At 43.0% G+C, this 27654-nt stretch overlaps 1 long non-coding RNA gene across 1 annotated transcript in view; it reads right to left on the minus strand.

Moving 5' to 3' along the window:
* The window catches only part of LOC146891884 (uncharacterized), a 36292-nt gene extending 23007 nt beyond the window's left edge, over window positions 1-13285 (minus strand). Inside the window, exons 1-2 of the long non-coding RNA XR_015005306.2 lie at window positions 13203-13285; window positions 12497-12597 (exon numbers count right to left, since the gene is read on the minus strand). This is a non-coding gene — a long non-coding RNA (uncharacterized LOC146891884). The remainder of the gene's footprint in view (window positions 1-12496; window positions 12598-13202) is intronic.
* Between the last annotated feature and the right edge of the window lie 14369 nt (window positions 13286-27654).

Below are 27654 nucleotides of genomic sequence, written 5' to 3' on the forward strand. Positions count from 1 at the left end.
TCCGCCTTCCTTCTCCCAGCATTCAGTTTAGTTTTCCCCTGCCTAGCTCTACTCTTTTGCCCTATCACAGGCCAAGACAGTTTCTTTATTAACCAATGGTAATCACAGCATACAGAGGGGAATCCCACATCCAGTTATCCTCAGGGATCCTAATGGTCTTTGTCAGGGTATGTCACACTATGCCTCCTTATTGCGGTTTTAAAGTTGTGGTAAAAGATGTGGACATAGTGGTGCATGCCTTTAACCTCAGTACTAGGGAGGGAGAAGAGGTAGGTCTCTGTGAGTTCAAAGCCAGTCTGGTTTATAATAATGAGTTCCAAGGCAGCCAAAGCTATGTAGAGAGAACCTGTTTCAAACACACACACACACACACACACACACACACACACACACACACACACATCTCCTTCAGGAGAGTTAACAAATTCACTAAGTAGAGATAAGGGACCATGTGCTTTAGATTTAACAGCATATGTTTAGAGAAGGGGATATCATTGGTTAGGTATCTTCACAAAGGTTGCATATGATTCTGTGGCTTCTTAAGTTATGTTGTTCAGGTGCCTCATTAGCACAGTGGCCAGTGCATCCATCAATCTTACAAGGTGCTTGACTCAATGGATGCAGCCAGTTTTGAAATTAAGCAAGGCTAATTGCTTAATTAGAAATTATCCAATGTTAAAAATTAAGTTTAAAAAATATGGCTTACTGATTTTTTTTTCTCTTTAAAAAACTTCCTTTGTGTAAATGAAACTGTAAGGTGGTTTTTCAGTCACTATTTAGACTGAGGAATGAAAGAGAGGAGTGAAGTCGTTAAACTCAAAGCTACAAGCATTCTGGTCCAAGGGTTGTGCAGATTGCTGTTCTGTTTTGGAGATGCCCCTAGGAGGATGTGCTTTGCATCTCTGTAGGAGATTTCAACATTATCAGTTGGTTGGAGTTTCTGACTCCCTATCAGATTTCTGAGTGAGGGGCTCCTTTCTCTTCCTATGCCTCTTTAATTTTCCCTATTTTTCTAACCTGCTTCACTTTGGCAGTTGATTACAACCTAAACATACATTTGCTACGTAATTTAGTGATTACACTTCTTTTTATTTATGCAAAGGAATTGGCAACTCTATACAGAAACTAGCACATAGCACACAGATGTTTCTAGAAGCCTTATTCATCAAGGACAAACACTGTAAGCAACCAAGATGCTTCTCAGTTGATAAATGGATAAAAATTGCTGAGTATGCTGACAATGGAACATTTTCTAATACTAAAAAGAAATAAGTTGTCAAACTATGGAAAGACATAGAGGAAAGGAAAATTTATTTTGCAAATATAAGCCAAAATTCCAACTATAGATTGTCTTAGTTAGGGTTTCTATTGTCTTAGTTAGGGTTTCTAGAGACACCATGACTTCTTATAAAGAAAAACAATCAGGGTGACTTAGAGCTTCAGAGGTTTAATCCATTATGGTCATGGTGGGAAGCATGGCAGCATGCAGGCTGGTATGGTGCTGGAGAATGAGCTGAGAGTTCTACATCTTGATTGACAGGTAGTGGAAGTGAATGTCACACTACCTTGAGCATCTGAGACTACAAAGCCCACCCCCACATTGGTACACTTCCTGCAGCAAGATCATACCTAATTCCAACAAGGCCACACCTCCTAATAGTGTCACTCCCTATGGGCCAACCATTCAAATGCATTCAAGCATTCAAAAGTCTATGGGGGCCATTCCTATTCAAACCACCACATACATCATCATCATAATGGTCAAAGTTTGTGTATAGTAAACAGATCCGTGGTTGTCAGGAGGAAGAGAAGAGTGGCCAGGCAGAGATACTATTGTGTGAGATACTAAGATGGTCACACTACAGATGTCATTAGCCTTTTGTAGGACTGCATGGAATGGATAATACAAGAGTGACCCCAATGTCACTCTTGTAGACTTGGGGGTGACAATGACGTGTCGGTATAGATTTCACTGGTTCTAGCAAATGTCCCACTGTGGTGCACAGTATCAATAGCAAAGCTGCTCCTCTGTAGGAACAGAGGGTACAGAGAAACTCTCTGTACTTTCAGTTCAGCTTTGACAGGAACCTAAAACCCTCTCAAAACTGAATTTCATTAATTAAAATGTCTTTTATTGAATTGCTAGAAATACAAAGCTGTATTTTGCCAAATTAAAAATAATTATTTTTTGAATCACGGTACAACTAATTAACTTTCAGGTACCATAGTTTGACGTGAGAATTCATAGTGTCTTTCCACATTTATATTTAAGCTAAATATAATTCAATAAAGTACTTATTATGGATTCTACTGCCAGTCACTTTGACAAGAACTATTGAGAAATATTAATCTTAAAATACATAGTTCAGAGATGTTGGATCATCTTTATTCATGAGATTATGTTCCCAGAAACAGTCTGGATTCCATTTATGCAGTGTATGCTGCCCTGCATCCCCTTCCCACATTTGCATCCCTCGTTCCCCTTCCTCGGCTGGAGAGCCCCACATCCTGGCGAACGGTTTGCAATATACACAAAGTGATCCCCAAGGGCTTCAGTTATGAACCCAGAGTGAACACAGCTTTTAATTATTACGTTACTTTTAAACTATTCCAAGTAAGGATAATAATTGTCCTACCAAACCAATATCCACAAGGAGAGATTTGGAGACCTGATAATTATCTGATGTTTTATAAGAATGACAGAACATAACTTTTTTTTTCCAGTTCTTAACTTCTCCCTAGATTCACGAGACATTTTCTTGACATGCCTTCTGCAGTGCAGCGTGGATGGCACCTGTTTTCCAAATCATAGGACCTCTGAAACCCTTTCCCTTTTATTCTCTTCCCTGTGCTTCACTTGTGAATGCTGCAGGGCAATTGTTTGTCATTTGTTTGGCTGGTTCTAAGACAGAATACTGCTTTGTAGCCTAGGCTGGCCTCTACTCCTAATCGTCCCAAGTGCTGGGATCACAGGCAGGGGCCATTGTGCCAGGCACTTTATTGTCAGTGAGCGTGGATTACGGCTGCAGTGGAAGCTCTTGCAAAGGACCAGTCTATCTGTTTGCTCATTTGAAGGTTTCTGGAAGAGAGTACTAACTCAGGAATCCTATGCCATTATTTTTTCCTCTCCAATCCCCTTTTATAGTCTGGGGAGCTCTGTGGATACCTTTCTGGGGGTCCCACTCTAGAAGAAAAAAGCTTGCCTTAATATTTAAACAACATCCATTGGGCTACGCCTTAAATGAGACTGAGTTAACCAATGAATGACTGAACAAAATTAGATAGATAGATAGATAGATAGATAGATAGATAGATAGATAGATAGATGACAAATAGATAATAGACAGTGATGATGATGAAGACATGTAAATAGGTGATAGATAGATGATAGATACATACATACAAATACATATATTGATAGAAAATAGATGGTTGAGAGCTACATTAGATATATGATGGATGAATAAGTAACAACAAAATGATAGATGAAGATAAATAGATGGTAGTTAGCTAGCTAACTAACTAGATAGACAAACAGACAGATGGACAGACAGACAAATTAAAAACTAATAGAGAAGCTTCAGGGAGCCCATGAGGCACTTCCGGTGGACTCCCACTGACCTGTTATAATAACAGCTCCTTCAGGAGGCCAAGCCTGTCATTTTCATCATATGAATACTTCAATGAAGATGTTTTAAACACTAAACCTCTCCCCTTTCCACAGGCTGATTTAATCCAGAGACTTTAACAGATGGTGTTGCTTGCAGTGTGTCCCGGCCCCTTGGGGCTGAACAGGACTCCAGGCCAAGGACCATCAAAGATCTGCCAGAGGCTTACAGCTTAAGTACTTCAGAATAACCCAGCCCTGACATTTGGCGGGTCTCCAGAGCGTTTAGGGTCAAAGGAAGAATGCATAATCAAAACTCATCTGTGGCCTGTAGAGAGCCTTTCAATTAAAGCTTTTAATGGTTTTGCAAGAGACCCATAGTCATTTTCAACATTCGCTTTGAGGGCAAGCAGGCAAACCAGCAAAAGGCTCACCCAGGTCTCGGAAAACACTATGAGAACCCAGGCATTCCCTCCCTGACCAGAGAACTTCTGAGGCGCCTGGCAGAGGCTTGGATTGCAGAGCACTGAGAAAAGTTGACTTAATTAAACAAACACATTTCTATCGTTTACAGCGGGGATTGCTCCTTTATAAGGCAGACTAGAAAGAGAGAAAATTCAGAAGTGAAAAGAGAAAGAAGTTCCTTGCTGTGGACCTAGCTGGCAATTAGAAACTTTTTTCTTTTTTTGGTTTTTCAAGACTGGGTTTTTCTGTGTAGCTCTGGCTGTCCTGAAACTTGCTTCATAGACCAGGCTGGCCTCAGACTCACAGAGATCTGCCTGCCTCTTCCTCCCAAGTGCTGGGATTAAAGGCATGCGCCACCACAGCCTGGAAGTTAGAAACCTTAACACAACAGATACAGCTGAAATTGTAACACTGATAGGGCTTGTCCCATACTCAGAGCAGGATGGGAAAGCGTGCTAAGAGACTCCAGGGATGCCTCAGAGGTTAAGCTTTTTACTACTCTTGCAGAGGACCTGGATCCAGTGCCCAGCACCAACTTCAGTACCAGGGACTCTAATGCCTCTATGGACTCAGTGAGCGCTCTGTACCCGTACACACATTCAGGTGTGAATGAAACTAAAATGACTACTTAAAAAACAACATCAACAAGCCAGAGCCAGGCGTAGTGGCACAAGCTCTTGATCTCAGCACACATGAGGCAGTGACAAGAGGATCTCTGTGAGTTGGAGACCAGCCTGGTCTTGCAGTGAGTTCTAGGACAATCAGAGCAACGTAAGACGCTGCCTTGGGGTGGGGATAGAAAGAACTATGCTTATTTTTAGTCAGAATATTTGTGGCTTTGGTGTCTAAATGTATTAGCATGACTTTCTCAGCCCTAAATCTAAGCAATGTACCTCATAAAACCACTCTGCAATTTTATTTATGAAAGAATCTGTGTGCACGCATGGATGCAACCCAGACTGTTGTGCAAGGGCTCTACTAATGAGACAAATCTCTAACCCAAAAAGAAACTGTTAGGATTTTTTTTTAAAAAAAAGAAAGTGAAACACCTTGCACTTTTTAATTTGTAAACGACTTATTTCTTGAACTCAGTTTATTCTTCAGTCCTTGCTGTAAACGACATCCTGTAAGCAATGTAACTCAGAGAGTCACAGAATCATGTCAGTGGCTGTCATGGAGACATCCAAGAGTATCCCCTCCCTAAATTCCTGCGGTTAAATCTGAAGTGCCTACTCCCCCTGGCCTCTAATTGAATACACTCAGTATCTTGCTCCAAACTGACTGATCCTAAAATTCTTTTCTGGGGCCTAGTCAAGGTCATCTTTCCCAGAGTGGAGTTCCCTAGAGGAAATTTCTGCTGGCTGCTGGATGCAGCACTGGGCGACATCTCCCTGCCACGGCTGAATGTTGCTTGTATTTTTAAAACTTTCTTCTTGTCTCTGAGTGATTAGAAATGAAGACCACGATGTCCTGAGTTGTCTTCATAGACAAGGCAAAACCCCAGTCTGGAAATAGAGTCCTGATTAGAATCCGAGTCCTGTTACTTACTCCACGACTAGACAACTTTAGTTTCTCTCAGCTTCTAGTCTCTCATCTCTGTGACAGAGTGGTTATCCTCCTAAGTTTCATTCTGATTCAAATGAAGAGCATGGGTAGCAGCTAAGGCACTATTTTATTTATGGGTGTGGCATAAGGAACAGTATGTATACACGATAGATAGGTATGTATATCTGTCGTTTACATCCATATACATATGAGCTAACATTGAAGAGCTGAAAAGTTTACATGTAAATTCACATGTCTAGCTTTCTTTGAAAACAAATCAGAAATCTAACAATAGTGGGTTGATTTGGGGTGTAACTCCCACCTGGGGTGGCCAGAACTCACTGTCCTGTCATTTCCTGGGCCACTTGGTGTCCCTTTGGGTTGTCCGACTGAGTCACGTTCTCTCTGAGATCCCCTACTGGTATCCTACTCTCTGCCACAGAAGGCCAGAAGACGTCAGCAATACAGAAGCAAACTGACACCCAAGCAGACCAAGAGCATGGTGGGTAAAGCTCAATGAGAGACCTCCTTGGTCTCTCACCCAGCGGAAGGGTTAGCTTGGAAACAGAACCAGTCCGAGCCCATGGATTGGTTCTCCAGGTAGTGCAACTGCCTGTTCTAGGCCTTGGCATGAAGGCCACCTGCCCTTCTCCACAGACACCCATCTGGCTGAGCAGACAGCACTGTCTGAGGCCCTCTCAGGACTCCACCGCCATGAATGGTGCTGTTTACCATGACGTATTTCTGGTTGCCACAATGGTTGGGAGAGCCCTACTGACATTTGCTGAGTAGAAGCGGTGTGCCGGAGGAAAGAGAATTTGCTGTGGGGAATCACGGCTTTAGAGCTTTCTACTCTTATAATTTATAACTATTATGCCATAACTCCCAGAAAGACACTTACATTATCTTCAGTCGAGACTGAACTGTCAAGTGTACATATACCTCATTTTTGAACAGTTTTAAAAGCAGTGAATTTCCCAGGAGCCCGAGGCTTGTGGTAGAGAAGTATGCTTTTTGTATTCAGAAATTTACCAAGATTTGGTTTCGATTTCAAAAACTTCCCAGAGGCAGCATCGCTTAATGTGATAGAGGCAATGGTTCAGTCAATCTGACTTGTCTTTCTGCTTTTCCAGAGTCGCAAGTGGACGATTATTCCATGAAACCAAAGTTAGGGGAGAGTTGTACTGCAATTAAAAAAAAAAAAACCTGCAGCTTCTTTCCTTGCTGCTAACTTTCCATTGTTTCTGATTCTAAGTGCAGAAGTTGTATTCAACAATGCTGTTAAGCGCAGACACTTAAGAACAATGAAAAAATAATGTTTGTCTATGCTCGTGTATGCTTTGTCGCGTGTAGGAAAGACTCAACGGACAGCCCCCTCCGGAACACTGGAAAAGTAAGCTTTGCCTGCATCTGTGCACACTCTCTTCTGTGTTCCTGATCAGTGTAAGAGTGCACACTCTCTTCAGTGTGCCTGATCTGTGTGAGTGTGCACACTCTCTTCAGTGTTCCTGATCTGTGTAAGTGTGCACACTCTCTCCAGTGTGCCTGATCTGTGTAAGTGTGCACACTCTCTTCAGTGTTTCTGATCACTATCCTTTTTGGTTTCTGTCTTGCCTGGTTGCCCATCATAAGTTAATTATAATCACACATGTATTTCTGTGGCTGGGTGGGAGTCAAGCCTTTATCTTTAGAACAGCACCTTCAGCATTAGTCTTGTCTAGTGTTTGACCATTGATATTCGCAGCTATTGAGGACTGATTTCCTTTAGTTATCTTCTTATGACAAGATGTGTATGTATGTATGTATTTGTTTATTTAGTGTGTGTGGGTGTTTTGTCTTCATGCATGTCTGTGCCTGATGCCTGAGGAGGTGAAGAAGATCTGGATCTCCTGAAACTAGATTTCAGACAGTTGTGAGCTGCTATGTCGAATGGCAACCAGTCTCTCCAGCCCCAGGGTATTTATTTCATGATGTGTTACATGTAAGTATATCAGGATAACGAAAGGGGCGTTTAAATGTTTGTTATTAAAGAAAGCATATGGACTGGCAAATTCTATGAATAAACCCATGGAAGTAACTGATATCAATCTGGGTCATTATTTTTCTCAGTTAGAAAAGATAGTTCTGGAGCTTCAAGCTATTTAAAGAACTCGCCAAGCCACACACAGTTTTGGAAAAACTTCTCCGTCCTCTGAGTTCCGGTGCCGTTTCCATGTGACAATAACAAAAAGAGTCACCTGTGACTCAATTATTTATGCTCAGCATTATCCAAAAGCTGGGACTGCCTCAGACGGGTTAACTACACTGTCTGGCCACCTTAGCCTTGATTCATACACCGTAGCTCAAGACGAAAAGACTGTCACATGCACAGGGTCCTTTCCACCCTTGAAACCTCAAGGTCTGTCTTGGAATGGGCTGCCACAGTCATCCCCATGCTGCGACAGCTGCCTTGCCAGGAAGGATGAAGTTTCGGCTGAACTTTCTGGAAGCATAAAAGCAAACAACGACATGACTTGGCCATCTTGACACCATTTCCCCCTGGCTGCTGGCTGGGAATGTTCCCAGCTGACAGTGATGAATGAAAGAAGGAAGACTTGATCCCCGCTGTGCAGTACCAAAATATCCTTGTTTCAAAGATCGCTTTTCAACATATTTAATAAACACTCCCCCCTCCTCACCAAAGACAGCACAGGAAAGCCTGGCGAATAAACATAAGCTTTAGAAAAATTTACAAGCCTGGCTTATCCATTCCTTTATTTAGAGGACACTTCTCACACTTTTTTTTTTCTTCCACCCACCAAAAGGAACTTGCATGATAAATGGGACTAAGCTTGGCAGGAAATCCATCAATAAGGTTAATTTAAAATGTGGGCAGAATAGCTAATCTCCATATGCCCACTGGGGTTGTTCTTACTTCAAAACCAATGACTTCCAAACAGCCCTGCATGCCTCACTGGAGGAACTGAGAAGGAATTCCAGCCACGTGGGTAAGCACACCTCCACTCTGAGACAGCTGGTGGGAGCTCAGCTTCAGGGTCTCTCACAGCCAAACGTGGCCTGTTCAAACTCCAGCTCGATCCCTCATGTGCTCCACAACTTCTGGTGAGACGAAAGACCCGTCGCATCGCGCTGAGCTCGTCTCTCCACACTGCTCACACTGCTTCCTCCACATCTGGCTGTTGACTCCACCCTCTTCCCACAGTTCTCTCTCTGCCCAGAAGTCCCATCTACACCTCCTGCCAAGCTATTGAACATTCAGCTTCTAATTACACCAATCACAGAAATACGTTTTCATACAGTGTACAGACATCCCACCACAAATTATATCTATATAGACTAGCATTATATCTGGCGTTTAAAAGTTTTCTTTAAATACTGCACGTAGGTGACAGTAGTGGTACAATACTTGATGAGGTCTCCCCGGAGACAGTACTCACTTTAGAAGAGGAGATGGAGAGATAAAGCTTAGGGAAAATTGTGTGGTGGGTGGTGGTGAAGCCTTTAATCCCAGCACTTGGGAGGCAGAGGCAGGCAGATCTCTGTGGGTTTGAGGTCAGCCTGATCTACTAGAGCTAGTTCCTGGACAGGCTCCAAAGTCACGGAGAAACCCTATCTTGAAGAAACAAAACATTGGGAACAAGATTTGGTTCTCCTCAAAGCTTTTATCTTTTCTGTGCCTAAGTCCTTCATCCAAGACTGAACTGGGAAAGATTTTGAGTCATGTTAGGAAACTGCTTTTTCCCTGTTTACTTCTTTGGTGTGTATAGAAAATGGGAATCTTGGGAAATATAGGCTTTTAACTGCTTTACTAGTAAGATGCTAGTATTTGTTTTCTGGTAGCTGGCAATCGTCTACGTTACCATGGAGTTTCAGTCATCACACAACAAATTGTATCTGGCAGTGTTAGTTGAGTGCACGGCGATCTTTTCATTACATGAAATTTGCATACGTTACAGAGTAAAGTAAATGCAATTATAGATTCCCAGGCATAACATGATACCATTCTTTTTTAACTAATTTTTTAAGGTCAAAAATTACATAGCAGGTGCTTATGTAGACGGGGAGCAATCAAGCTTTAAATGTAATCTAATCATCTGAGGAGACAGAGTAAGACCACAGAAGACACCATTCCCCTGTAAGTGGGCTTTATGGACAGCAACTGTGCAGGCTGCATTATGTCTGCAAAGGGTAAGAAAGCAAGGGGGGAGGGAGAAGAAGTAGGGGAGGGAGAAGAAGAGAGGAGAAACTATCATCTTGTTTTTCTTTCCTCTGTTTTCTTCTCTAAGGTCTCATTCAACTTTAAAAGTCTCAAACTATGTAGAAGGAAGAAGAGAGAGAGGGAGGAATAAAAAGACTGGGGGGGGGGATAACAGTAAGGACCCAAATGGCTTCAAGGATGCATTCACAAAGGTGAGTTTTACATAATGTCCATCATTGGCACAGCTTCAGCCCAGTTAACACTGCTATTCAAACTGATCTTAGAGCAAATATTGTCTTCCAAATTATTAGTCTTTAAGATGTAATTGGGGTTTTCCCTTTAAGCCTGTTTGCATTTAGTGATTTAGTGTGTGGTTATCTCCAAAGGATATAGAGGGCCATATTGAACCTACCAGAATTTACCTGCCCAGCATCCCCTACCTTTCCATTCCAACCTGCTAAAATCCTACTCAATATTTTGACTCCATTCTTGACTGTTGCGTTCAAAGCCTTGAGTTTTTATTCAGACTGTACCACTTAGCTGTGTTACCTCAAGCAAGCTAATTACCATCTCTAAGCATTAATTTCTGAATTCTAAATTTGAAAATAACTAAAGTAAGGGCTGTTAGATAAGAAAAACAAATACAATCAATCCAAATTGCAAAGGAAGAACTGAAATTACCCCTGTTCCCAAGCTGTGATTTTATCTGTACATATTATAAAGATTCTACACAAAGAGCATTAGAACTAGCTAGCTAATTCATCAAAGTTGCAATATATAAAATCCCACAGAAAATCAACTGTATTTCTGTACAATGACAATGAATAACCTTGAAGCCCAATTAACAAAGCATAAAATACTAGGCCAGCAAAATGGCCCATCTGGTAAAAGTGCTTGCCATACAACCTGATGACCCGAGGTTAAGCCCTGGAATCTACATGAAGAAAGACAGAGGCAGCGCTGCAGACTTACAATTTAAGCACTCATGCTGTGGGTTGAGAGGTGAAGGTGAGGATTGCCCAGAAGCTCATGGGACACCTCCCTTGAAGTGGACAGTCAGCTTGGCAGAAACAGGAGAGACATTGCCTCAAGGTGGAAGAGTGAACGTCAGTCCATACATGGAGACACACATATTCTCACACTCTACCCTACACACACACACACACACACACACACACAAAGGTAACCTCCAGAATGGAAGGGAATATATGAAAATTATACCTCTTATGACATATTAACCAGAAATATTTTAAAAACTAGTATGACTCACCAACAATATAAATTCAGATAATTCTATTAGATAATGGACAAAAACTTGAGTAGAAATTTTTTACAAACACAGCATTCATATGCCCAACATATTAAAAATGTTCAACATTGTAAACCATAAGACAAATGCAAATAAAAAACCCACAATGAGCTTTTACTTCACACCTATTCAGACAAAAAGTATAAAGAAAATGCACCGAATTTCCCCTGAGGATGACTTACTCTTCTGTTCTTTATTGCTAACACTGTATTACACACATGCTTTCTGATATGTGCTAGCATAGAGGTTCATAGCAAGTGAGCTGTTAATCCTGGGATTTGCCAGAGAAAAACCAGTTCCACCATTCGAGCCAAATTTGAAGCAAACTTTAATTAAATACTAATAAAGATGGACTTTGGTGGGGACCACTCCCTGAAATTCCTAGCTGAGTCGCCCCAAGACATGTTTTGCAAGGGCTTATAAGAACAAACCCATACTTCCACCATTTTTTCCCATGAGGTTTCATTATTTTCCAATAATTAACTCCCAGCACTCCAGGAAGTAACCCGGTCCTTGGGTGGGTTGGGCTTACTTACAGGTTAGCACTGTCTTACATTCTCCCCTTAGTTATATCCTGGGTCAAATCCTTGACTCTGTGATGGGTGCTTGCTTATATTGGGATCTATAACCATCAGGTTAATGGTACCCAGATAGGAATGATCATTTAGTTATTGTATCGGTGATGGAAAAGCCAACAGTAGTTAGCAGAAGCAGAAGGGCTAAAGTTACTATCTGGGAAGAGCCTGGAAACGGACAGGGCACCAGGCATTTATTTTAGTCTCAGATCCTCTTTTTGTAATAGTTTCTTGTGTACAGCCAGGTTATAATCCTAAATGGTTTGTACAGAAAAAAAAACAATTTTCTTTGAAATCCATATGATCCTTCTTTGTTCTGCATAAAGCAGGCCAAGTCTATTTGACCTGTGACTGATGAATCTAAATCTGATGATTTCCTTAACTCCCTGAAGCCTACATGAATTTTTAGTTTATAAAAAGCAATGAAATTTCTAAATATATTAGCATTACCATTGTGCTGAAATCTACATTGTAAAGCAGTCCTATCATATTAAGAACTATTTCAGTTAACGAATCTACCGGTCGACAAACCTGTGCCCACTTTTGTTGGCTGTCAGTAGGCATTATCAGTAGCCATGTTGTCCGCTATGCCAGGGGGGTTCATTTTGACTTAGCATTTCAGCTTCTTATGGGGGCAAGGAATGATATGCTCTCTCTTGTTACTAGTTCCAGCTGAAACTAGGTCACTGTTGCCAGGGCCGAGGAAAGCTGGAGGGCTAGTCAAAAGACTGGGTAATGGGGCATTTATCAGAAGCATCTGATTAGCTGACCCAGCTGAAGAAACAGGGAACAATTACCTTGGCTGCCGTGGTTCTCATCAGCTGTCCACATGTCCAGAGCTCAGCAGTTTCCAGTCCGCAGGTAACCCTTAGATGATGTCTGTCAGCTAAACGGAAATCTGCTGAGACAAATATAGACTAGGGGTAGAAGCTAAAATTCAGGACCTTAAAAGAAAACCTTATGTTTGGGCTTTTAGTCCCATAGTCCTAGGAATTAATTGGGGGACAGGAGGAATCCCCAAATCAGGATTCCACCTCTGGAAGAGACAAGTGGGGAAACTTAGGGCTGTACTCATCTGGAGTCTCTTTGACCTGTGACAGCCGGATATAAGTCTTACGATTTCCGTCACTCTCTGAAGCCTACTTGAATTTTTAGTTTACAAAAAGAGATGACATTTCTAATTGTAAAAAGCATGAACAATTTTTCCTCTGTCCAACAAGTTAGATATATAGATTGGACAGAGATAGTTTAGCCTGCTGAATAGTACTTTTAAGTCTATACTTAGAAGACAACCATAAGAAATTTAAAATCTTGAGCTTGTGAATGAATAGTAAGTAGCCAGTGCTTTATCAGCCTTTTGGAACTCTATTGATCAATGTTAGAACACTGAACTTTTGAAATCTTACTGTAATAATATCACAGACGTGGAAAGAGAAATCTAAAGTATCTCCCATTACTTATATACTTTAATTCTTTTAATTGATCTTCACAACTGGTACTTACCTATTTTAGATCATTTTCTGAGATCCTCAGAACTTATTTAAGCTTTTACATCCTCAGACCTTTAGCTATCCTAGGACACATTCTTAAACCCTCAGCATGGAATTTGAACCTTTTTCTTACCATTTAATCATTTACCAGAGACAGGAATAGTTGTACTAAGAAAGTGTCATTGCAAAACATGTTCTTTTAGAGAAAAGTTACATCTGAAATGTGTTTATCCTTTAATATGAACAATGATAGCAAAAAAAAAAGATGTTAGATGTTAGACATCCATTGTTAAATCAGTCCCTGTTAGCCTGAACAGACCTTAAGTAAGGAGAGACCCTTTGCCAGACTGTTTAGGTGACTGTCCTGCTCCATCATGAGACAGGAACACCTCAATCTCTAGTATTTGATATTTATAGCTGTGGCCCTAATTTTTAGTCTTTTTTTTTCCTGATGAAGTCTTTTGGATCTTTTTATTTTTTTTCCATGGCATTTTATAAAATAAAATTCATGTAAGACATTGTGTTTGGCTTATTTACATTTCGACGAATTCACATGGACACATGGATATATTGGTAATGGTTAGTTTTGACTTTAATCCTTGCTTCATTGTTCCAAGAATATGGTTTTAAAACTTCCACATAACAGATATTTTAGAAATATTGTAGACATTTTAAATTACAACAGGCATATTTCAAGACATTGCAAGTTCCATAATACCTCATTAAAATATATTACATACACATTATATAGAGATAGACATATATCCTTTATAACGATTCAATATTTTAAAATTTTTCTTATTAAGCTATATATTTTTCTCTGTTTCCCTCCCTTCCTTCCCTCCCCGACCATCTCCCATGGTCCCCATGCTCCCAATTGACTCAGAAGATCTTATATTTTTCTACTTCCCATATAGATTAGATCCATGTATGTCTCTCTTAGGGTCCTCATTGTTGTCTAAGTTCTTTGGGATTGTGAATTGTAGGCTAGTTTTTCTTTGCTTTACGTCTAAGAGTCACTTATGAGTAAGTACATATTATATTTGTCTTTCTGGGTCTGGGTTACCTCACTCAATATGATGTTTTATAGATCTATCCATTTGCCTGCAAATTTCAAGATGTCATTATTTTTTTCTGCTGTGTGTACTCCATTGTGTAAATGTACCATTTTCCTTATCCTTTCAATATTATATATTAATAAAGACATTATAATAAAATATAAATTTTAAAATGTCCCATAGCCTTATAAGCTTAAATATTTTTAAAAGCTGTTGCTTAAAAGATATCCAGTTTTTTAATTTAAATTTTCTATAAACCTTTAAAATTTCCTTTTAAAGAAGTCTAAGATCCCTCAGCTGTGGGCTCCTGCAATAAAGAAACCTTTTTATTCCAAGAGGGAAGCCAGAGAGCACAACCATAATTTGCAGAAAGCAAAATCAAGCTTTAACAGTGTAAGCAGTGTAATGTCTGCAAACGTTACAAAGTTTGGCCGCTGCCAATGTGCGTTCTTGTAGAAGAAGGCATGGAAGTGCAGCTTTAATATCTCATTAAACAAGCATTGTGTTTAAATATTATCTTTTATAAACCTTGGTTTTTAAGACATGACAGGAATTATCATACAAAAAAATCCTATACCAATTTAAAAGTATCTTTGGAGACCTGTTGTCTCCTTGATTGGCCTAAAGCGGTTGCTCTTAATTAAGATAATAGTGAAGTTATGACAATTGTCTTCTCCAACCCTAGCAAAGATGGCGGCCAGCAACGTGGCTGCCCAAAGATAATGACGATAAAGTCACAGGACATATACCCTCACCAACCCTAACCAAGATGACTTCCGGCCACAAGGTTGCCCAAAGACGGTCACAAGAAACTAGTTAAAAAACCTGCTATGATTTACCAAAAAAGGAGGCCTCCATAAAAATAATCTTTCCACCTCCTTTTTCTGAGCATGGCCACACTGTGGAGAGGGGTGTTGTAAAACGTTACAAGAGGGACCTTGGCAGGCCAAGGGGCCCCAAGGCAGGTGAGAGCGCACGGCAGGTGAGGGACAGAAATGCCATGCAGGCAGAGCTTATGTGGGAGTTTTACTGGGATAAAGGGAGAAGAAGACTGAAGAGAGAAAGAGAAATACAGAGAGAAAAGGAAGAGGAAGAAGAGTCAAGGACCAGCCTGCATCTTCAGAAGAGCAGTGGGAAAGAGAGAGAAGGAGTGGGAAGGGCTCATCTCTTAAAGGGATCTTTAGCACCTGCATAGGTACGTGGTGACATAGTAGCCGTAGGACCCTGGGCTGCCCAGGGCACTGCCTGGGTTCATCCTGCCGGGTGTGACAGGGGCCAGCATAACGCCTGATTCCTAACATCCCCACCTTTTGTTTATTATAAAAAAGAAGGGGAAATTAAAGGGGCTAGCCGCTGAGACAGGGATGGGGGTGCTGGGTTCTCAAGACAGCTTCCTGCTGATCTGGGGCATTGAGCATCTTTGGGGGACCTAAGAAATCTGGGATTCTGGCCACGTCCTGGGTTAATTGGTTGTTCCACTGATGTCCAGGCTTTGTGGAACTGTCCAATGTCTCTTTGACCTGGCAAGATGTTGGCTGAGCAGAGGACAAGGTTAAGTTTAGGGGAATTTTTTTTTTCTTTAGGTCCTGGTGATTGAGGGGGAGGGTGTCAGGACCAGGGAAAGGTGGGAAGGCTGAGGCTCTTAGGACCTGGTAATTGAGAGAGGGATACATCTGACTTGTTTGAGGCGAATCTTCCAAATCAACCTCCTGAAACTTACAAGAATTCTTTGAGGTTATGAAAATGTAAGTTTTGGATACATTGGCATTTCCACAGTTTATGATCTGTACTGAAATTGGCGTTGTAGAAACTGCAGTATATCCATGCCAGAAATTACTGTGACGGAAGCTTATTGCACAATGAAAAGTATCTTTGAGGTCTATGGTTAGCTTGTGACGATGAGGATAGTGGTATAGCATGGTGTTTAGTACTCTGTCAGAGTTGGATTAATAGTTTATTAGAACTTTATTGATCAATGGAAGACTCTGGACCCTTGGAGTCCTAAAAGAACAGTAACAAATTAGAGAAAGAAAGAAATCCGCAGGTTTTATTCTTTCAAACGTCTCCAATCTCTTGTCTTTGTCAACACTTAAGCTTTTTTTCCTCAGACCTTCATAGCTTGCATTTACACACCTTACTTAAGTCAGTTTCTTCTATCCTGAAACATTCCTAGTTCCTCGCATCTTCAGATTTGTATCTTAGAACACTTTTTATTTAAACAAAGGACTGGTAGGAAGTTATGCGGAAATCCGTTTTGTGAGTTTGTCCCTTTTAAACTGTCAAACCTAGGTATCAAACTGCACCAGAGTTCTTGAGAAAGATAAATTTTACCTGAGTTATTGATTAAAAACTGACAGGGATGTACTTGATTATCTATCTAGACAGCTACTACAGGGTTCTGTATGGTCCTTGAGTGTAGGTCTTAGGACAACATCCATCTTTGAGCTGACAGAGGTAAATCTACAAGGTCCCAGAAGATCCCCTGACTTCTGTGGAGTAGGGACTTGTGGGAGGACTTTACCTTTGTCTTAGGCAACTGAGGCAGTCAATTCCCCAGTGTCCTATTGTCCATAGTCTGAAGAGGGTCTTTGCAGCAGTTGGGGTGACAGGCAGTTTTGCTCAATGGCTAGTGCTTTCACGTACAAAGCAGGCTCAGGTAGAGGTTCTTTCCCATCCATCATCTTTGGAAGAAATGGGAGTGGTTCCAGGAGCTATCCTGTCTCTCTGTTATGAAAAGCCTTTAACAATGAAAGGTTTTAAATGCCATATTCTCCAGATCTCTGAGCATTTGAGGACTGTCTATTAAGTATATATAAGTAGACAAGCTTTGTCTTTAGTTCCTTGTCTTAAGCACACAGGTGGCTAGTTAAGGCTTTATCCCTGGGGTTAATTGCATCAGTCCCCAGCATGACCACAGTTACAGGGTTTGATCATTTATAATATGACTCTTAACCTGTATCATTCCTCAACAGTCTGCAATAGGTGGGCAGCAGGTTTAGCCTTAAAAATAATGATTCTAAATTGAAGCTCCTTTAGTGTCAAAATGAAACCTTTTAATGAGCTCAGGAAAGAAATCAAGATAGCCATTTCGTGAGTTTTAAACATATGTGTACTTATTTAAATTTTCTAGAAGCTTGGTGTCAAACTCTTGGCAAAGATGTAAGTATTTAGCTTTTGTTAATCTGAAGTAGATCTTTATAACCTTAAATTTTTATCAGTATATAGAATATATTTTAAAGCAGGGTTGAATCACATAGAGAGTATGTTGTGGCAGATCTAAGCAGATATTTATCACCATTTCAAAGTACATGCCAGTCCCCCCCTCCGTCCATCTTCTGAAAAGAGGTAAGTAATGCCTCTCTGCCTTTTCCCCTTCCCCTTTCTTTCCTCTCTCTCCAGTCTCGCTTTCCTCTTTCTCTGAATCCCTTCTCTCTCCTCTTCTCCCTTCCCCTCCATAACCCCTTACGTAGAGATCCCTCACCCTCACCGCCACCTTTGCTACAACAAAAACCCAACCCCAACTGATCTTGGGGCTCTTGGACCATTCCAATATGTTGGATACACGGAAAGACTGAGTTTGCAAACTTATATAAGAATAAAGGCTCTTTGCTTTTACATACAGGACTTGGTCTCCTAGTTGGTTTGGGGGGGAACACTGTGATCTGGGCATAACATTATTATATTTCATTATATCATGTATAAAATTCTCAAAAAACATAAGAAATTTAAGAATAGAGTTCCTGGCATTTTACCTTCTCTGGCATGACTCTTGTCACATGACAGAATTACAGAAAACCAATATGGCCTCATGCTTACTAACCACTTTACAGAATACTGACTTCAGTCTCTTAGGTGAGGCTGGTGGCCTCCTCACTCTCTAAAGATGCTGCTGTGCTGAGACTAATTTTTCAACACGGCTTTTGGAGGATACACAAGCCTTCAAACTACAGCACACAGGCCCACAGACAAGCGTCCATATAGCAATCCCAGGGTGCTCCAGCCTTTGCAATTTCCTCTGCATTTTTCTAACCACACTGAACTTGTTTTCTCCAAACAATTAGCCTTTTGGTAATGTTTCCGTGTGGACCAAGAGCCTCATGAGTCCCTCACAGTGTGAGGAGGTGTAGCATTTCCATTTCTGAAGAGATTAGGAGAAGCTTAGAGGCAGTTTTGTTTTCTTCTTGGGCCCTAGCTAGGAAGGTATGAGGAAGGCAGATCCACTTTCTCTTTTCTTTCTGAGCTGTTCTTGGGTTTGTGGGGAAGAGGGGGGGGCATGCCAGAGGGTGGTTTCTGCAACACTGTTCACAGACGGAAATCACATTAGTGGTAGGATAAAGTGATCTGAAAATATACAAAAGCTCTTGTCCTGGAAAACCGAAAGACAGTAAAGGCTTGACAGAGTCAAGAGGAAACATGGAGATTCACTTGCACAGCTAAACACCTACACTGGTCTCGAAAACCCAGATGAATTCTCGGGGCTTGTTCCATAGAGCCGGTATAGCGTCAGGGTTGGCAGGAATTCTCAGAAATTACTATTTACACTAGTTGAATAAATGTTCCTAAATGTAATTAAGAATGGCTCGTATATTAACTTCATGAATGAGCTAAGACAAATACTCATTATCTTGTCTCTCTCAGAGACACTCAAAAGCCATGTGTGCACACTGAGAGACTTTATATTCTTGCTGTAGTTGTAAGAGACAGAGAAAGAGGAGATATCAGAGCTCCGGGCTCAGTTAGGGATGTTCTTCACCCTCCTCCTTTATTTATTCATGGAGACTCTTTCTGGCCTGCTCCTTCTCTTGAAAGACCCCTGAGGGATATCTTCCTTTCGAGAGAGGCCCCCGGACCCACGAATCAGACGAAACCACACTTACGAATGCAAACAGCAAGAGGTTTATTCAAATACACAGGTACCTGGGGCGACAAGGTCTCTCGGAAGACTTGCGCGCCCGTCAGGCTGGGGTGAGAGGCTTTTATAGGAGAGCAAAAGCGCGGGAACAGAAGCGAAAAGGGTGGTTATGGGGATTCATTCCATTGGTCAATTCAAATAAGGCTTAGAGTGCGCGCTCAGTGGCAAATTCTTGACCTTTCACCTAAATACCAAGGAGGGGGTTGTCCAGGAGCTTCCTGTTTTTCTTATCTGCTTTCCTAGCTGGAGACCCCATGGCCCGCTGTAAATACCCTGACTCACATCCTGTCACAGGACAAAAGGCCTCCTCCCCCTTATTTTACAGGCTTGATTCTAATGCCTTTCATTCCAACATTCAGGGTGGTATCTTTTCTTTTTTTTCCTTTTCACTCTCAATCTGTAAATATCTACTGAGAAAGCTGTGTGGAAAATTAGAAAACTGTAACTTCCTAATAATTTTAAAAATTGAAAGTGAAATTACCTGGCGCGTGTGAGAAGGAAACACGGAACATGCAACAAACCCACTTAGGAGTTTATTAGAGGGGGCGTGTACAGGCCTGGGGAAGTCAGTGTGCAGAGAGAGAAAGAGGAAGATGGCGTTTCTGCTTTTAAAAGCTGCCTAGCACATGTGCACGGGGAGTTTATGTGGCTACGTCATATGCACATAATGGGTTCACATAGGCATGCAAGGGCTTAGCTGAGTCATACGCGGATGATGTAACCACACATGTGCACAAGGGCTTAGCTGAGTCCTATGTGGATAATGCGATCCACGCTGCACGTGGGTCATTCAGGGCCCTTTAACATCTGCGGAAACCATTAGGCACTTCTGCCTGAGGGCTTGTCTGCACCTGCATGACCCCTAGAACCTGAAAGTATCAGCCTTATGTGGCTGAAATCATTACAGATTGAAAGAAAAAAAATATAGTTTCTATTATAGTTTGTGGTCTCAAATATACTCCCCTTCACGAGCCTCCCCACAGGTGAGTCATAATGTCAAGTGTTAGTCAACTAAGAATGACCCATATTCCAGAGTCAGGTGTTCCCCCAACCCCCACCCCATCTTAGTGACTCATCTCCAATGGCCGTGTCATCACTAATGGCCAATATGACTCATTTCCACTGCCACCATGGTCACAGCACTCTCGCTATGTACATGCTCCATACTCCCCTGCCACAGTTGAGGAGAAAGTGTTTATTTGACTTACCTTCCATACTGCTGTTCAACATTAAAGGAAGTCAGGACAGGAACTCAAGCAGGGCAGGAACCTGCAGGTAGCAGCTGATGCAGAGGCCATGGAGGGGTGCTGTTTTCTGGCTTGCTCCACATGGCCTGCCGTTTTATGGAGGCTAGAACCATCAGCCCAGGGATGGCACCACTCTCAATAGCTGGGCCTTCCCCTGTCAATCACAAGTTAAGAAAATGCCTCAGAGCTGGATCGTATGGCAGCATTTTCTCGATTAAGGTTCCCTCCTCCCAGATACTTCTAGCGTGTGTCCAGCTGCCCTGAGCCCGCACAGAAACAGCCATGCTGTAATGATCTGTCCTGTCCCTTTAAGAGACAAGCCCCGTCCACTCCCCCTATCTGCTGAGGCAGGCAGCTCTTCCCTCCTGCTTGCAGCCTGAGTCTCTTCCTTTTCCATCTCTCCCCCCAAAAGAGGCAGCTTCTGCCTCTCTCCATTCTCCCTGTCATGGTTTTTGTCTCTTTAAGAGGCAAGCCACGCCCACTCCCGGCGGCCCCTCCCTCACGCCACCATCTTAGATCTACTACTGTCTCCTCTTGGGACATGTGTCCCTCCTCCCCCCCCTTTCCCCTTCTTCTCTGTCTCTTTCTCCAATCTCTCTCTCTCTCTCTCTCTCTCTCTCTCTCTCTCTCTCTCTCTCTCTCTCTCTCTCTCTCTGCCCCCCCCTTTTCCCTTCCCCTCCATAACCCCCTGTATAAATTTTTAACCTCACTCTACATGTTGGGTCTATCCATGTCTCTGTCTCCTGTCTGCCTGCCATGCGTCTCCCTGCCCGGGACCAGCAACCGCTCCGGACATCTTGTAGGGACCCGCTGCGATGTGCCTTCCTTCCATCCGCTTGCCGGTATCTTGCAGGGACCCACAGCCAGTCTCTGTCTGGGACTGGCTGCTCCCAGAGCCCGCTGCCTGCCGTCACATGGCCCAGCGGGGCCCACTTGCCTGCCTGCACCGCTCACCACAGAGCGGGAGCGAAGACCAGTCTGCCCTCTTCCTCCCCCCCCCCCCCAACAAGCCACTCCGCGGATCTAAAATCAATCATAAAACTCCCCACTTCTCCCTTTCCCCCTCTCTCTGTTTCTCTCTGTTCTTCCCTCTTCTCCCCATACCTCCTCTCCCCTTCCCTTCCATAATCCACTAAATAAATATCCAACCTGGCTCTGCATGGCATGCCATGTCTCTGTCTCTTGCCTGCCTCGTAGCTCCCTTTCTGGGACCAGCCACGTTCAGAGACCTGCGATGTGGTCTTGTGGTGTGCCTACTGCAGTCATTTGGGGAATTGCACCATCCCTGCCCAGGACCCCCTGTGGCTTGGGGACCTTTAGCATTTGTGCCACTGCAGCCTCGGGGGATTCGCAGCATTTTACTTAATCCATTACACATGCCCTCTACAATCTCACTCCACAGCACTAAGGCATCAGAGAAGGACCAGCTTAACCACCTCCATTCCTGGGAGGGCAAAGGTACCTAAGCACCTGGTAGAACGCCCTGCACCTGCTCAGCTCTGCTTTCTGCAGGCCTCCCAGTCTCAGGGGTGCTGAGTCTGCAGCGACACATGAATTCATGAAATCAGGTCTCTGCTTTGAATGTCTACAGTGAGCCAGCTCTTCCATGGAAACCGGAGAGATGCAACCCAGGTGGCTTAAGCCAAGTCAGCTTTTATCAGTAGCAAAATGTTCCCTTTGATGGGAGATCTTTGTAGTATTGCAATGGCTGTTTAACTGTTTCTAAATTCAGAAGTGCATGAGGGAACACTGTTTATTAGCTCCCTAAACCTCCACAAGTAGCATAATTTCAGCATAGATATAGGTTATTCTACTTTAATTTTCCATAAACAATTGTCTTTAACATTTACCCAGATATCAATTTCCCCATGCTGTATTATGAGAAACTTCTGTGACATCTTAATTCTAGCCTGGCTTTCTCAACACAATAGTCTTCAAAATCCATGTTATCCACAGGTCATTAATGTTAACAATACTGACACCTACTACGCATAACCACACTGTTGGTATATTGTATTATTTAATTCTCAGAGCAATCTAATGATGGAACCACCATCTGTTCCTTTTGTGTTGAAGAGGAGTCTGAGGCTCAAGGGTGTGGTACCAATGATGTAGTATGAGGTTAGAATTCCATGTTAATTAATGCCCACCATACTGGCTTACGACTTGGAATGTTAATTTGCTCTTGGGGCTTTGATTTCTACTTCTGTGAAGTGGTGTCTTAATGTTTTATTGCTGGGAAGAGATGTCATGACCACAGCAACTCTTCAATGTTTATTTGGGGCTGGCTTACTCTTTCAGAGGTTCAGTCCATTATCATGGCCAGAAACATGGCTCCATGCAGGCAGACATGGTGCTGGAGAAGGAGTTTGAGGGTTCTACATCCAGATCTGTTATGAGCAGAAAGAGAGAGACACAGGTCCTGGCTTGAACATTTGAAACTTCAAAGCCCACCTGCAGTGATACACCTCCTCCAATAAGGCCACACCTACTCCACAAGGCCACAGGTCCTAATCCTTCCAATTAGTGTCACTCTCTATGGGCCTATGGGAGCCATTTTCATTCAAACCAACACAGTGGTATCAAGGGCAAAAAAAAAAAAAATACTTGTCTAGTATCTACACACACTTGGCAGGTAGTAGGTGTCCATAAACCAGGGGTTTCCAGCCTATCTGCATAATAGAGTCTCTTAGGGCACTTGTTAAAAGTACCAGAGTTCCGGAACTGTGACCTCACCCTTCAGGGGCCCCGACTCATATATTGTTTTCTGCTGTAGTGTGAGGCCATACAAGCCAGTAGATCTGCCCTTCCACGGGTAAGGAAAACAAAACACAAAGCAGACTCTAGAGACACTAAATCGGTGCCTCCTAAGCCTGGGACTGTTTAGCCAGCTTCCAAAAGATAAGGGACTCATTTTCTGTGGAGATCACTGTCATATGCTAAAGGTGTTTGAGATCCCCCCCCCCAAAAAAAAAACCAGTTGAGGAGTGCCCAGCAGGGCCTTCCTGCAGGAGCCAGTGACTTACAGAGCCAGGGCAGATAGCCAAGCTAGGTGTAGATGCCAAGCTGCTGCCTGTGTGTGGTAACCATGATTCTTCATAATTATACTTAGCTTGTATTACATCACAGACTCAACCAGACATTAAAACACAGTATCTCAGTCCAACAAACCCAATAGAAGAGAAGACATGAAAAGGATGTGTCAGAAACCATGCTGATTGCCGATTCTCATTGGCACTGACAGCAGCTACCAAAGCCCAAAAGGCTGCTTGCTGCCCTTTGTGTTCCTTGCCCTGTAAGCACATGGTCACATAGGTCGATGCCACGTGTGGTGGCATATTATTTGTGATCTAGCAAATAAAGCTTGTCCAGAGATTAGAGTGTGGAGCTAGCCACCAGTTGTCCATAGAGGCCAGGCAGTGGTGGCCCACACTTTTAATCCCAGTACCTGGGAGGAGGAAACAGGAAATGATATGGCTGGGTAGAGAGAGGAGTGTGGCCCCTTTTCAGCTGAGAAGTTTGTAAGGCAAGAGGTAGCTGATCTTTCAGCCTTTACTCCAATATGAAACTCCAGGTTTTTATTATTAAGACCAATTAGAATTAATGCTCTAATATTGGGTCTCTGGCCATAGATCTGGGGTACACTGACATATGAGCAGCTAATACCCCTGATCAAGTGGGACTCCTTTAAGTGGGATCCTTAGTGTCTGGGCCTCACCCACACTTCCTAATTTTTTATACTATGAGCATACTCCCAAGAGATACTGATGCTGTCTACCTGAGGATTATACATCTAGAAACTTTTATTTCCAACTTCAAGGAGCTCCGTGGATGCTACAGGGGACCCAAATCTAAGATACAGTGGTTGGTGACAAACAAGGGGTGGGGCTAGTGAAAAGTGAAGATGTTCATTACTATTTATGGAGAAATGGGTTGATACATGTGCAGGTTGTGTGTGCAGATACAGTTTCTGGAAGATTCTAAAGAAAAGGCTACTAGTTCCCTCAGGGATCTGGGTGGAGAGCTCGACACTTCTATGGGCGGCTGTTCGGAGGGTCCCACCCAACCCCAGTACACCCCTCCTGCTCTCATAGGCTTTTGTATCCTCCACAGAGACACAGTCAGCCATTCCTACCTTGATGGTTGACTTCTTGGTTTGGGCCAATGGGAGTCCCAGCAAGAGGTCTGTCTTACAGTGAGAAGAAAGGCAGGATCTCCTTCCAGGCTCCCTCCTTCTTTGGAACTGTGCCTCTAGCAATAGACACAGTTGTCTCAAATCAGCTCCTTCCCAACTCAAACTGGACCACACTAACACTTCCTTCCTTGGGCTGTTGGCTAGGGACTCTCCATATCCTTGCTTCTCCACTTACCTTGTGCACACCACTGTAAACAGCCCTTTCATTGACGTCTCTTCAGTTGAACCTTCCAGAGGCAATCTTTTCTCTCCCAAGATCCTGAGAAGCAAGGCCCCTTTTGCATTATTTCAATATTTGACATGTATTTATAATATCTATCCAACATGAAAATAATAAAAGAAAAATCGTAGCCATAGAAATTTCATCTTGAGTAATCTTCAGCCGTAAGTCCCAAACATTGTCTGGAGAAAACTGGTCCCCTCTAGCTTGCTCTTCATCTTGTTTGGCCTTAATCTGATTTCATCAATGAGTTCCCATGCTACCTACATGACAGCCCCGTCGACAGTTAAATGAAAGACAAGGGCCAAGGCTGGGGTCTCTCTGTAACGTACATGGTCCCTGGGTAGTTAGAGAAATATAGTGCTGTGGTGAAAGTTCAAATGTATTTTAATAAATAAAGACTGCCTGAAGATCTGAGAGTAAAACTGTCCTACCAGTCAGCCTTACAGACCAGGTTATGGTAACATACACCTTGAATCCCAGTAGTCACCCTAGTTGCCATAGAAATCAGGAGGTGCATGCCTTTGATCCCAGCCCTAGAGAGGAATATAATACGGGGAGAGACAGCTCTCAGATGCAGTCTCCTTCTGAGATTCCAGAAGGCAGGATCACTATTTCAGACTGAGGTAGAGGTAAGAGCCAGTGGCTGGCTATTTTACTTTTCAGATCTTCAGGTTGAACCCCAGTTTCTGACCCTGAGATTTTATTAATCGTGCTTCATGGTGGGAAGAAACTTTCAACCTTAGGGTCACATGTCTGAGTTCAAATGACATCCATGCCACCTTGTTGCTATGTTACCACCAGATTCCTATCCTTTCTTGAGCCCCGTAATGGACTCACCGCAGCATAGATGACTTTGAATGGTGTCACACTCACTGTTCCGTGCTATGAAAAGACACCATGTCCATGAAAACTCTTACAAAAACAAGCATTTAACTGGAGGCTTGCTTACAATGTCAGAGGTGGCAGGGGCCTGGTGACGATCAGTGCTAGAGCAGAAACTGAGAATTACAGCCTGATCCAGAGGTGGTGGGGGCACTTGGGTCTGGCATGGGCTTTCGAAACCTCTAAGCCCACCCCCAGTGACAGACATCCTCCAACAAGACTACACCTACTCCAACAAGGCCACACCTCCTAATCCCGATAATCCTTCCAGATAGAGCTGTTCCCTGGTGACTAAGCATTCAAATATATAAGCCTCTTGGGTGCCAGAATAATCAATAATACTTGGACGTTATTCCACAACACTGAGAAGGAAGTCACTTAGTTCTTAACTGTTCTCATTCTGATGTACACGCACAGCATACACACCTACTCCATGCCTGAGCTTTCTGGAGCCAGGATGGACAGGAGTCGCACATGGGAAATGAATGAGGCCTGAAGCATGCAGATTTGGAGGACCCAAATCTCTAGGCGATGGTTGTGAAAGTTTAATATCTGCTTAGCAAGAGGAATGATTTAAAGTGAGAAGCTGCCAGATGGTATCTGCTGTTAATGATGACCATCTGTGAACCATATCATGAATTATTTCCCACTGTTTGCTTCAGGGGCCAAAATGCCTCCCTCCAGATTCAGGGTCATATATGGGGCAAGGAAGTCTCGAGATATATGTCACTTGATATTAGACTTACACAGTAATAGGAAAAATCGTGAATGCTATTCAAAATTAAAATATTTGTATCCTCCAGAAAACCATGCTGACATGTTAGAAGGCCCTGCCTTACCCACAACCGTGCCCCAGGAACTTGAAAGAATGTCACTGTAAGTGACTTTGGACCTCCTGGCCCAGGTCTGAAGGCTTCGGAACCTGCCACCCTCAGCTGGTCTCTCGAAAAGACTTCAGCTGCCCTCACAGTACAGGACAACTTGCTTCTGTGTCTCCCTCTTGCCCCCAAGACTCTCTCCTTCCCGTTATCACAGTTGTGGTGAGTGTTCCCTCCTTCTCTTTGGTCACTCAGGACCAGGTCACCTGGATAACCGAGTCCAATTCTCTGGCACTGAACAAGCTCCCCAATTCTCTGCTGGCCAGTTTCCTTATCTGTAATATTTCAGAAGCATCTCAGCAGAAATGAATGCAAAGCGCTTGGTGAAGGGTGGTGGGAAAGGGAGTGAAGTAGACCAACCCTTAACCCAGGCATTCTTAGTATTCTCTAAGCCCCGCCCCCGCCCCGCCCCTTTGCTTTCCATCCATTCGCCCAAGTGTTCACTTCCTACTCCCGGAGAGGCTCCAGACAGTATCTTTAATGCCTCTTTTTTTTTCCTTTCAACAACAGGACTTCCTTCCCAGTGTCCTTGTACCAACCCTGGCACACACGTCTTTGTGAGCCCTCAGTTCTTTCTCTTGTGTTTCCCCTACCTCTCGGACAGAATAGAAAAACCTGTGTCTCCTGTTTCTCTATATCTCCTCCCATAATGCACCTGACCCAGAGCTGGGAACAGGGAAGCATCATTATTCCTGTTCATTATGGAACCACCCTTCCAGCATCAGTTGTTTTTAACCCTTGCAATGCAGCAGAAACACCTGGTAACTTTAACATATGCCAATCCTCAGATCACACCCTGGAGATCCTGTTTCAGTGTATCTGGAATGGAGCCCGCCTCTAGGTGTTTGCTTCAAAGCCTCCAGGCAGATTTAATATGCAGCTGAGAGTAAGAAGGGCTGCACCGTATTAACCAGGATGGCTTTGTCCTCTGTCCTCGTGTGTGCCTTGCTCCCCATGCCCTTACAATGCGTGTTCCAGCTAACCTCTATTTTAACATGTCAAATGATGTGAATTAAAATGGAAGCCTCGTCTCTTTCCTGATATAATAGGAATCATCATTAGGAATGTAA

The sequence above is a fragment of the Myodes glareolus genome, chromosome 20, assembly GCF_982192425.1.
Source record: "Myodes glareolus chromosome 20, mMyoGla1.1, whole genome shotgun sequence".
NCBI lineage: Eukaryota > Metazoa > Chordata > Mammalia > Rodentia > Cricetidae > Myodes > Myodes glareolus.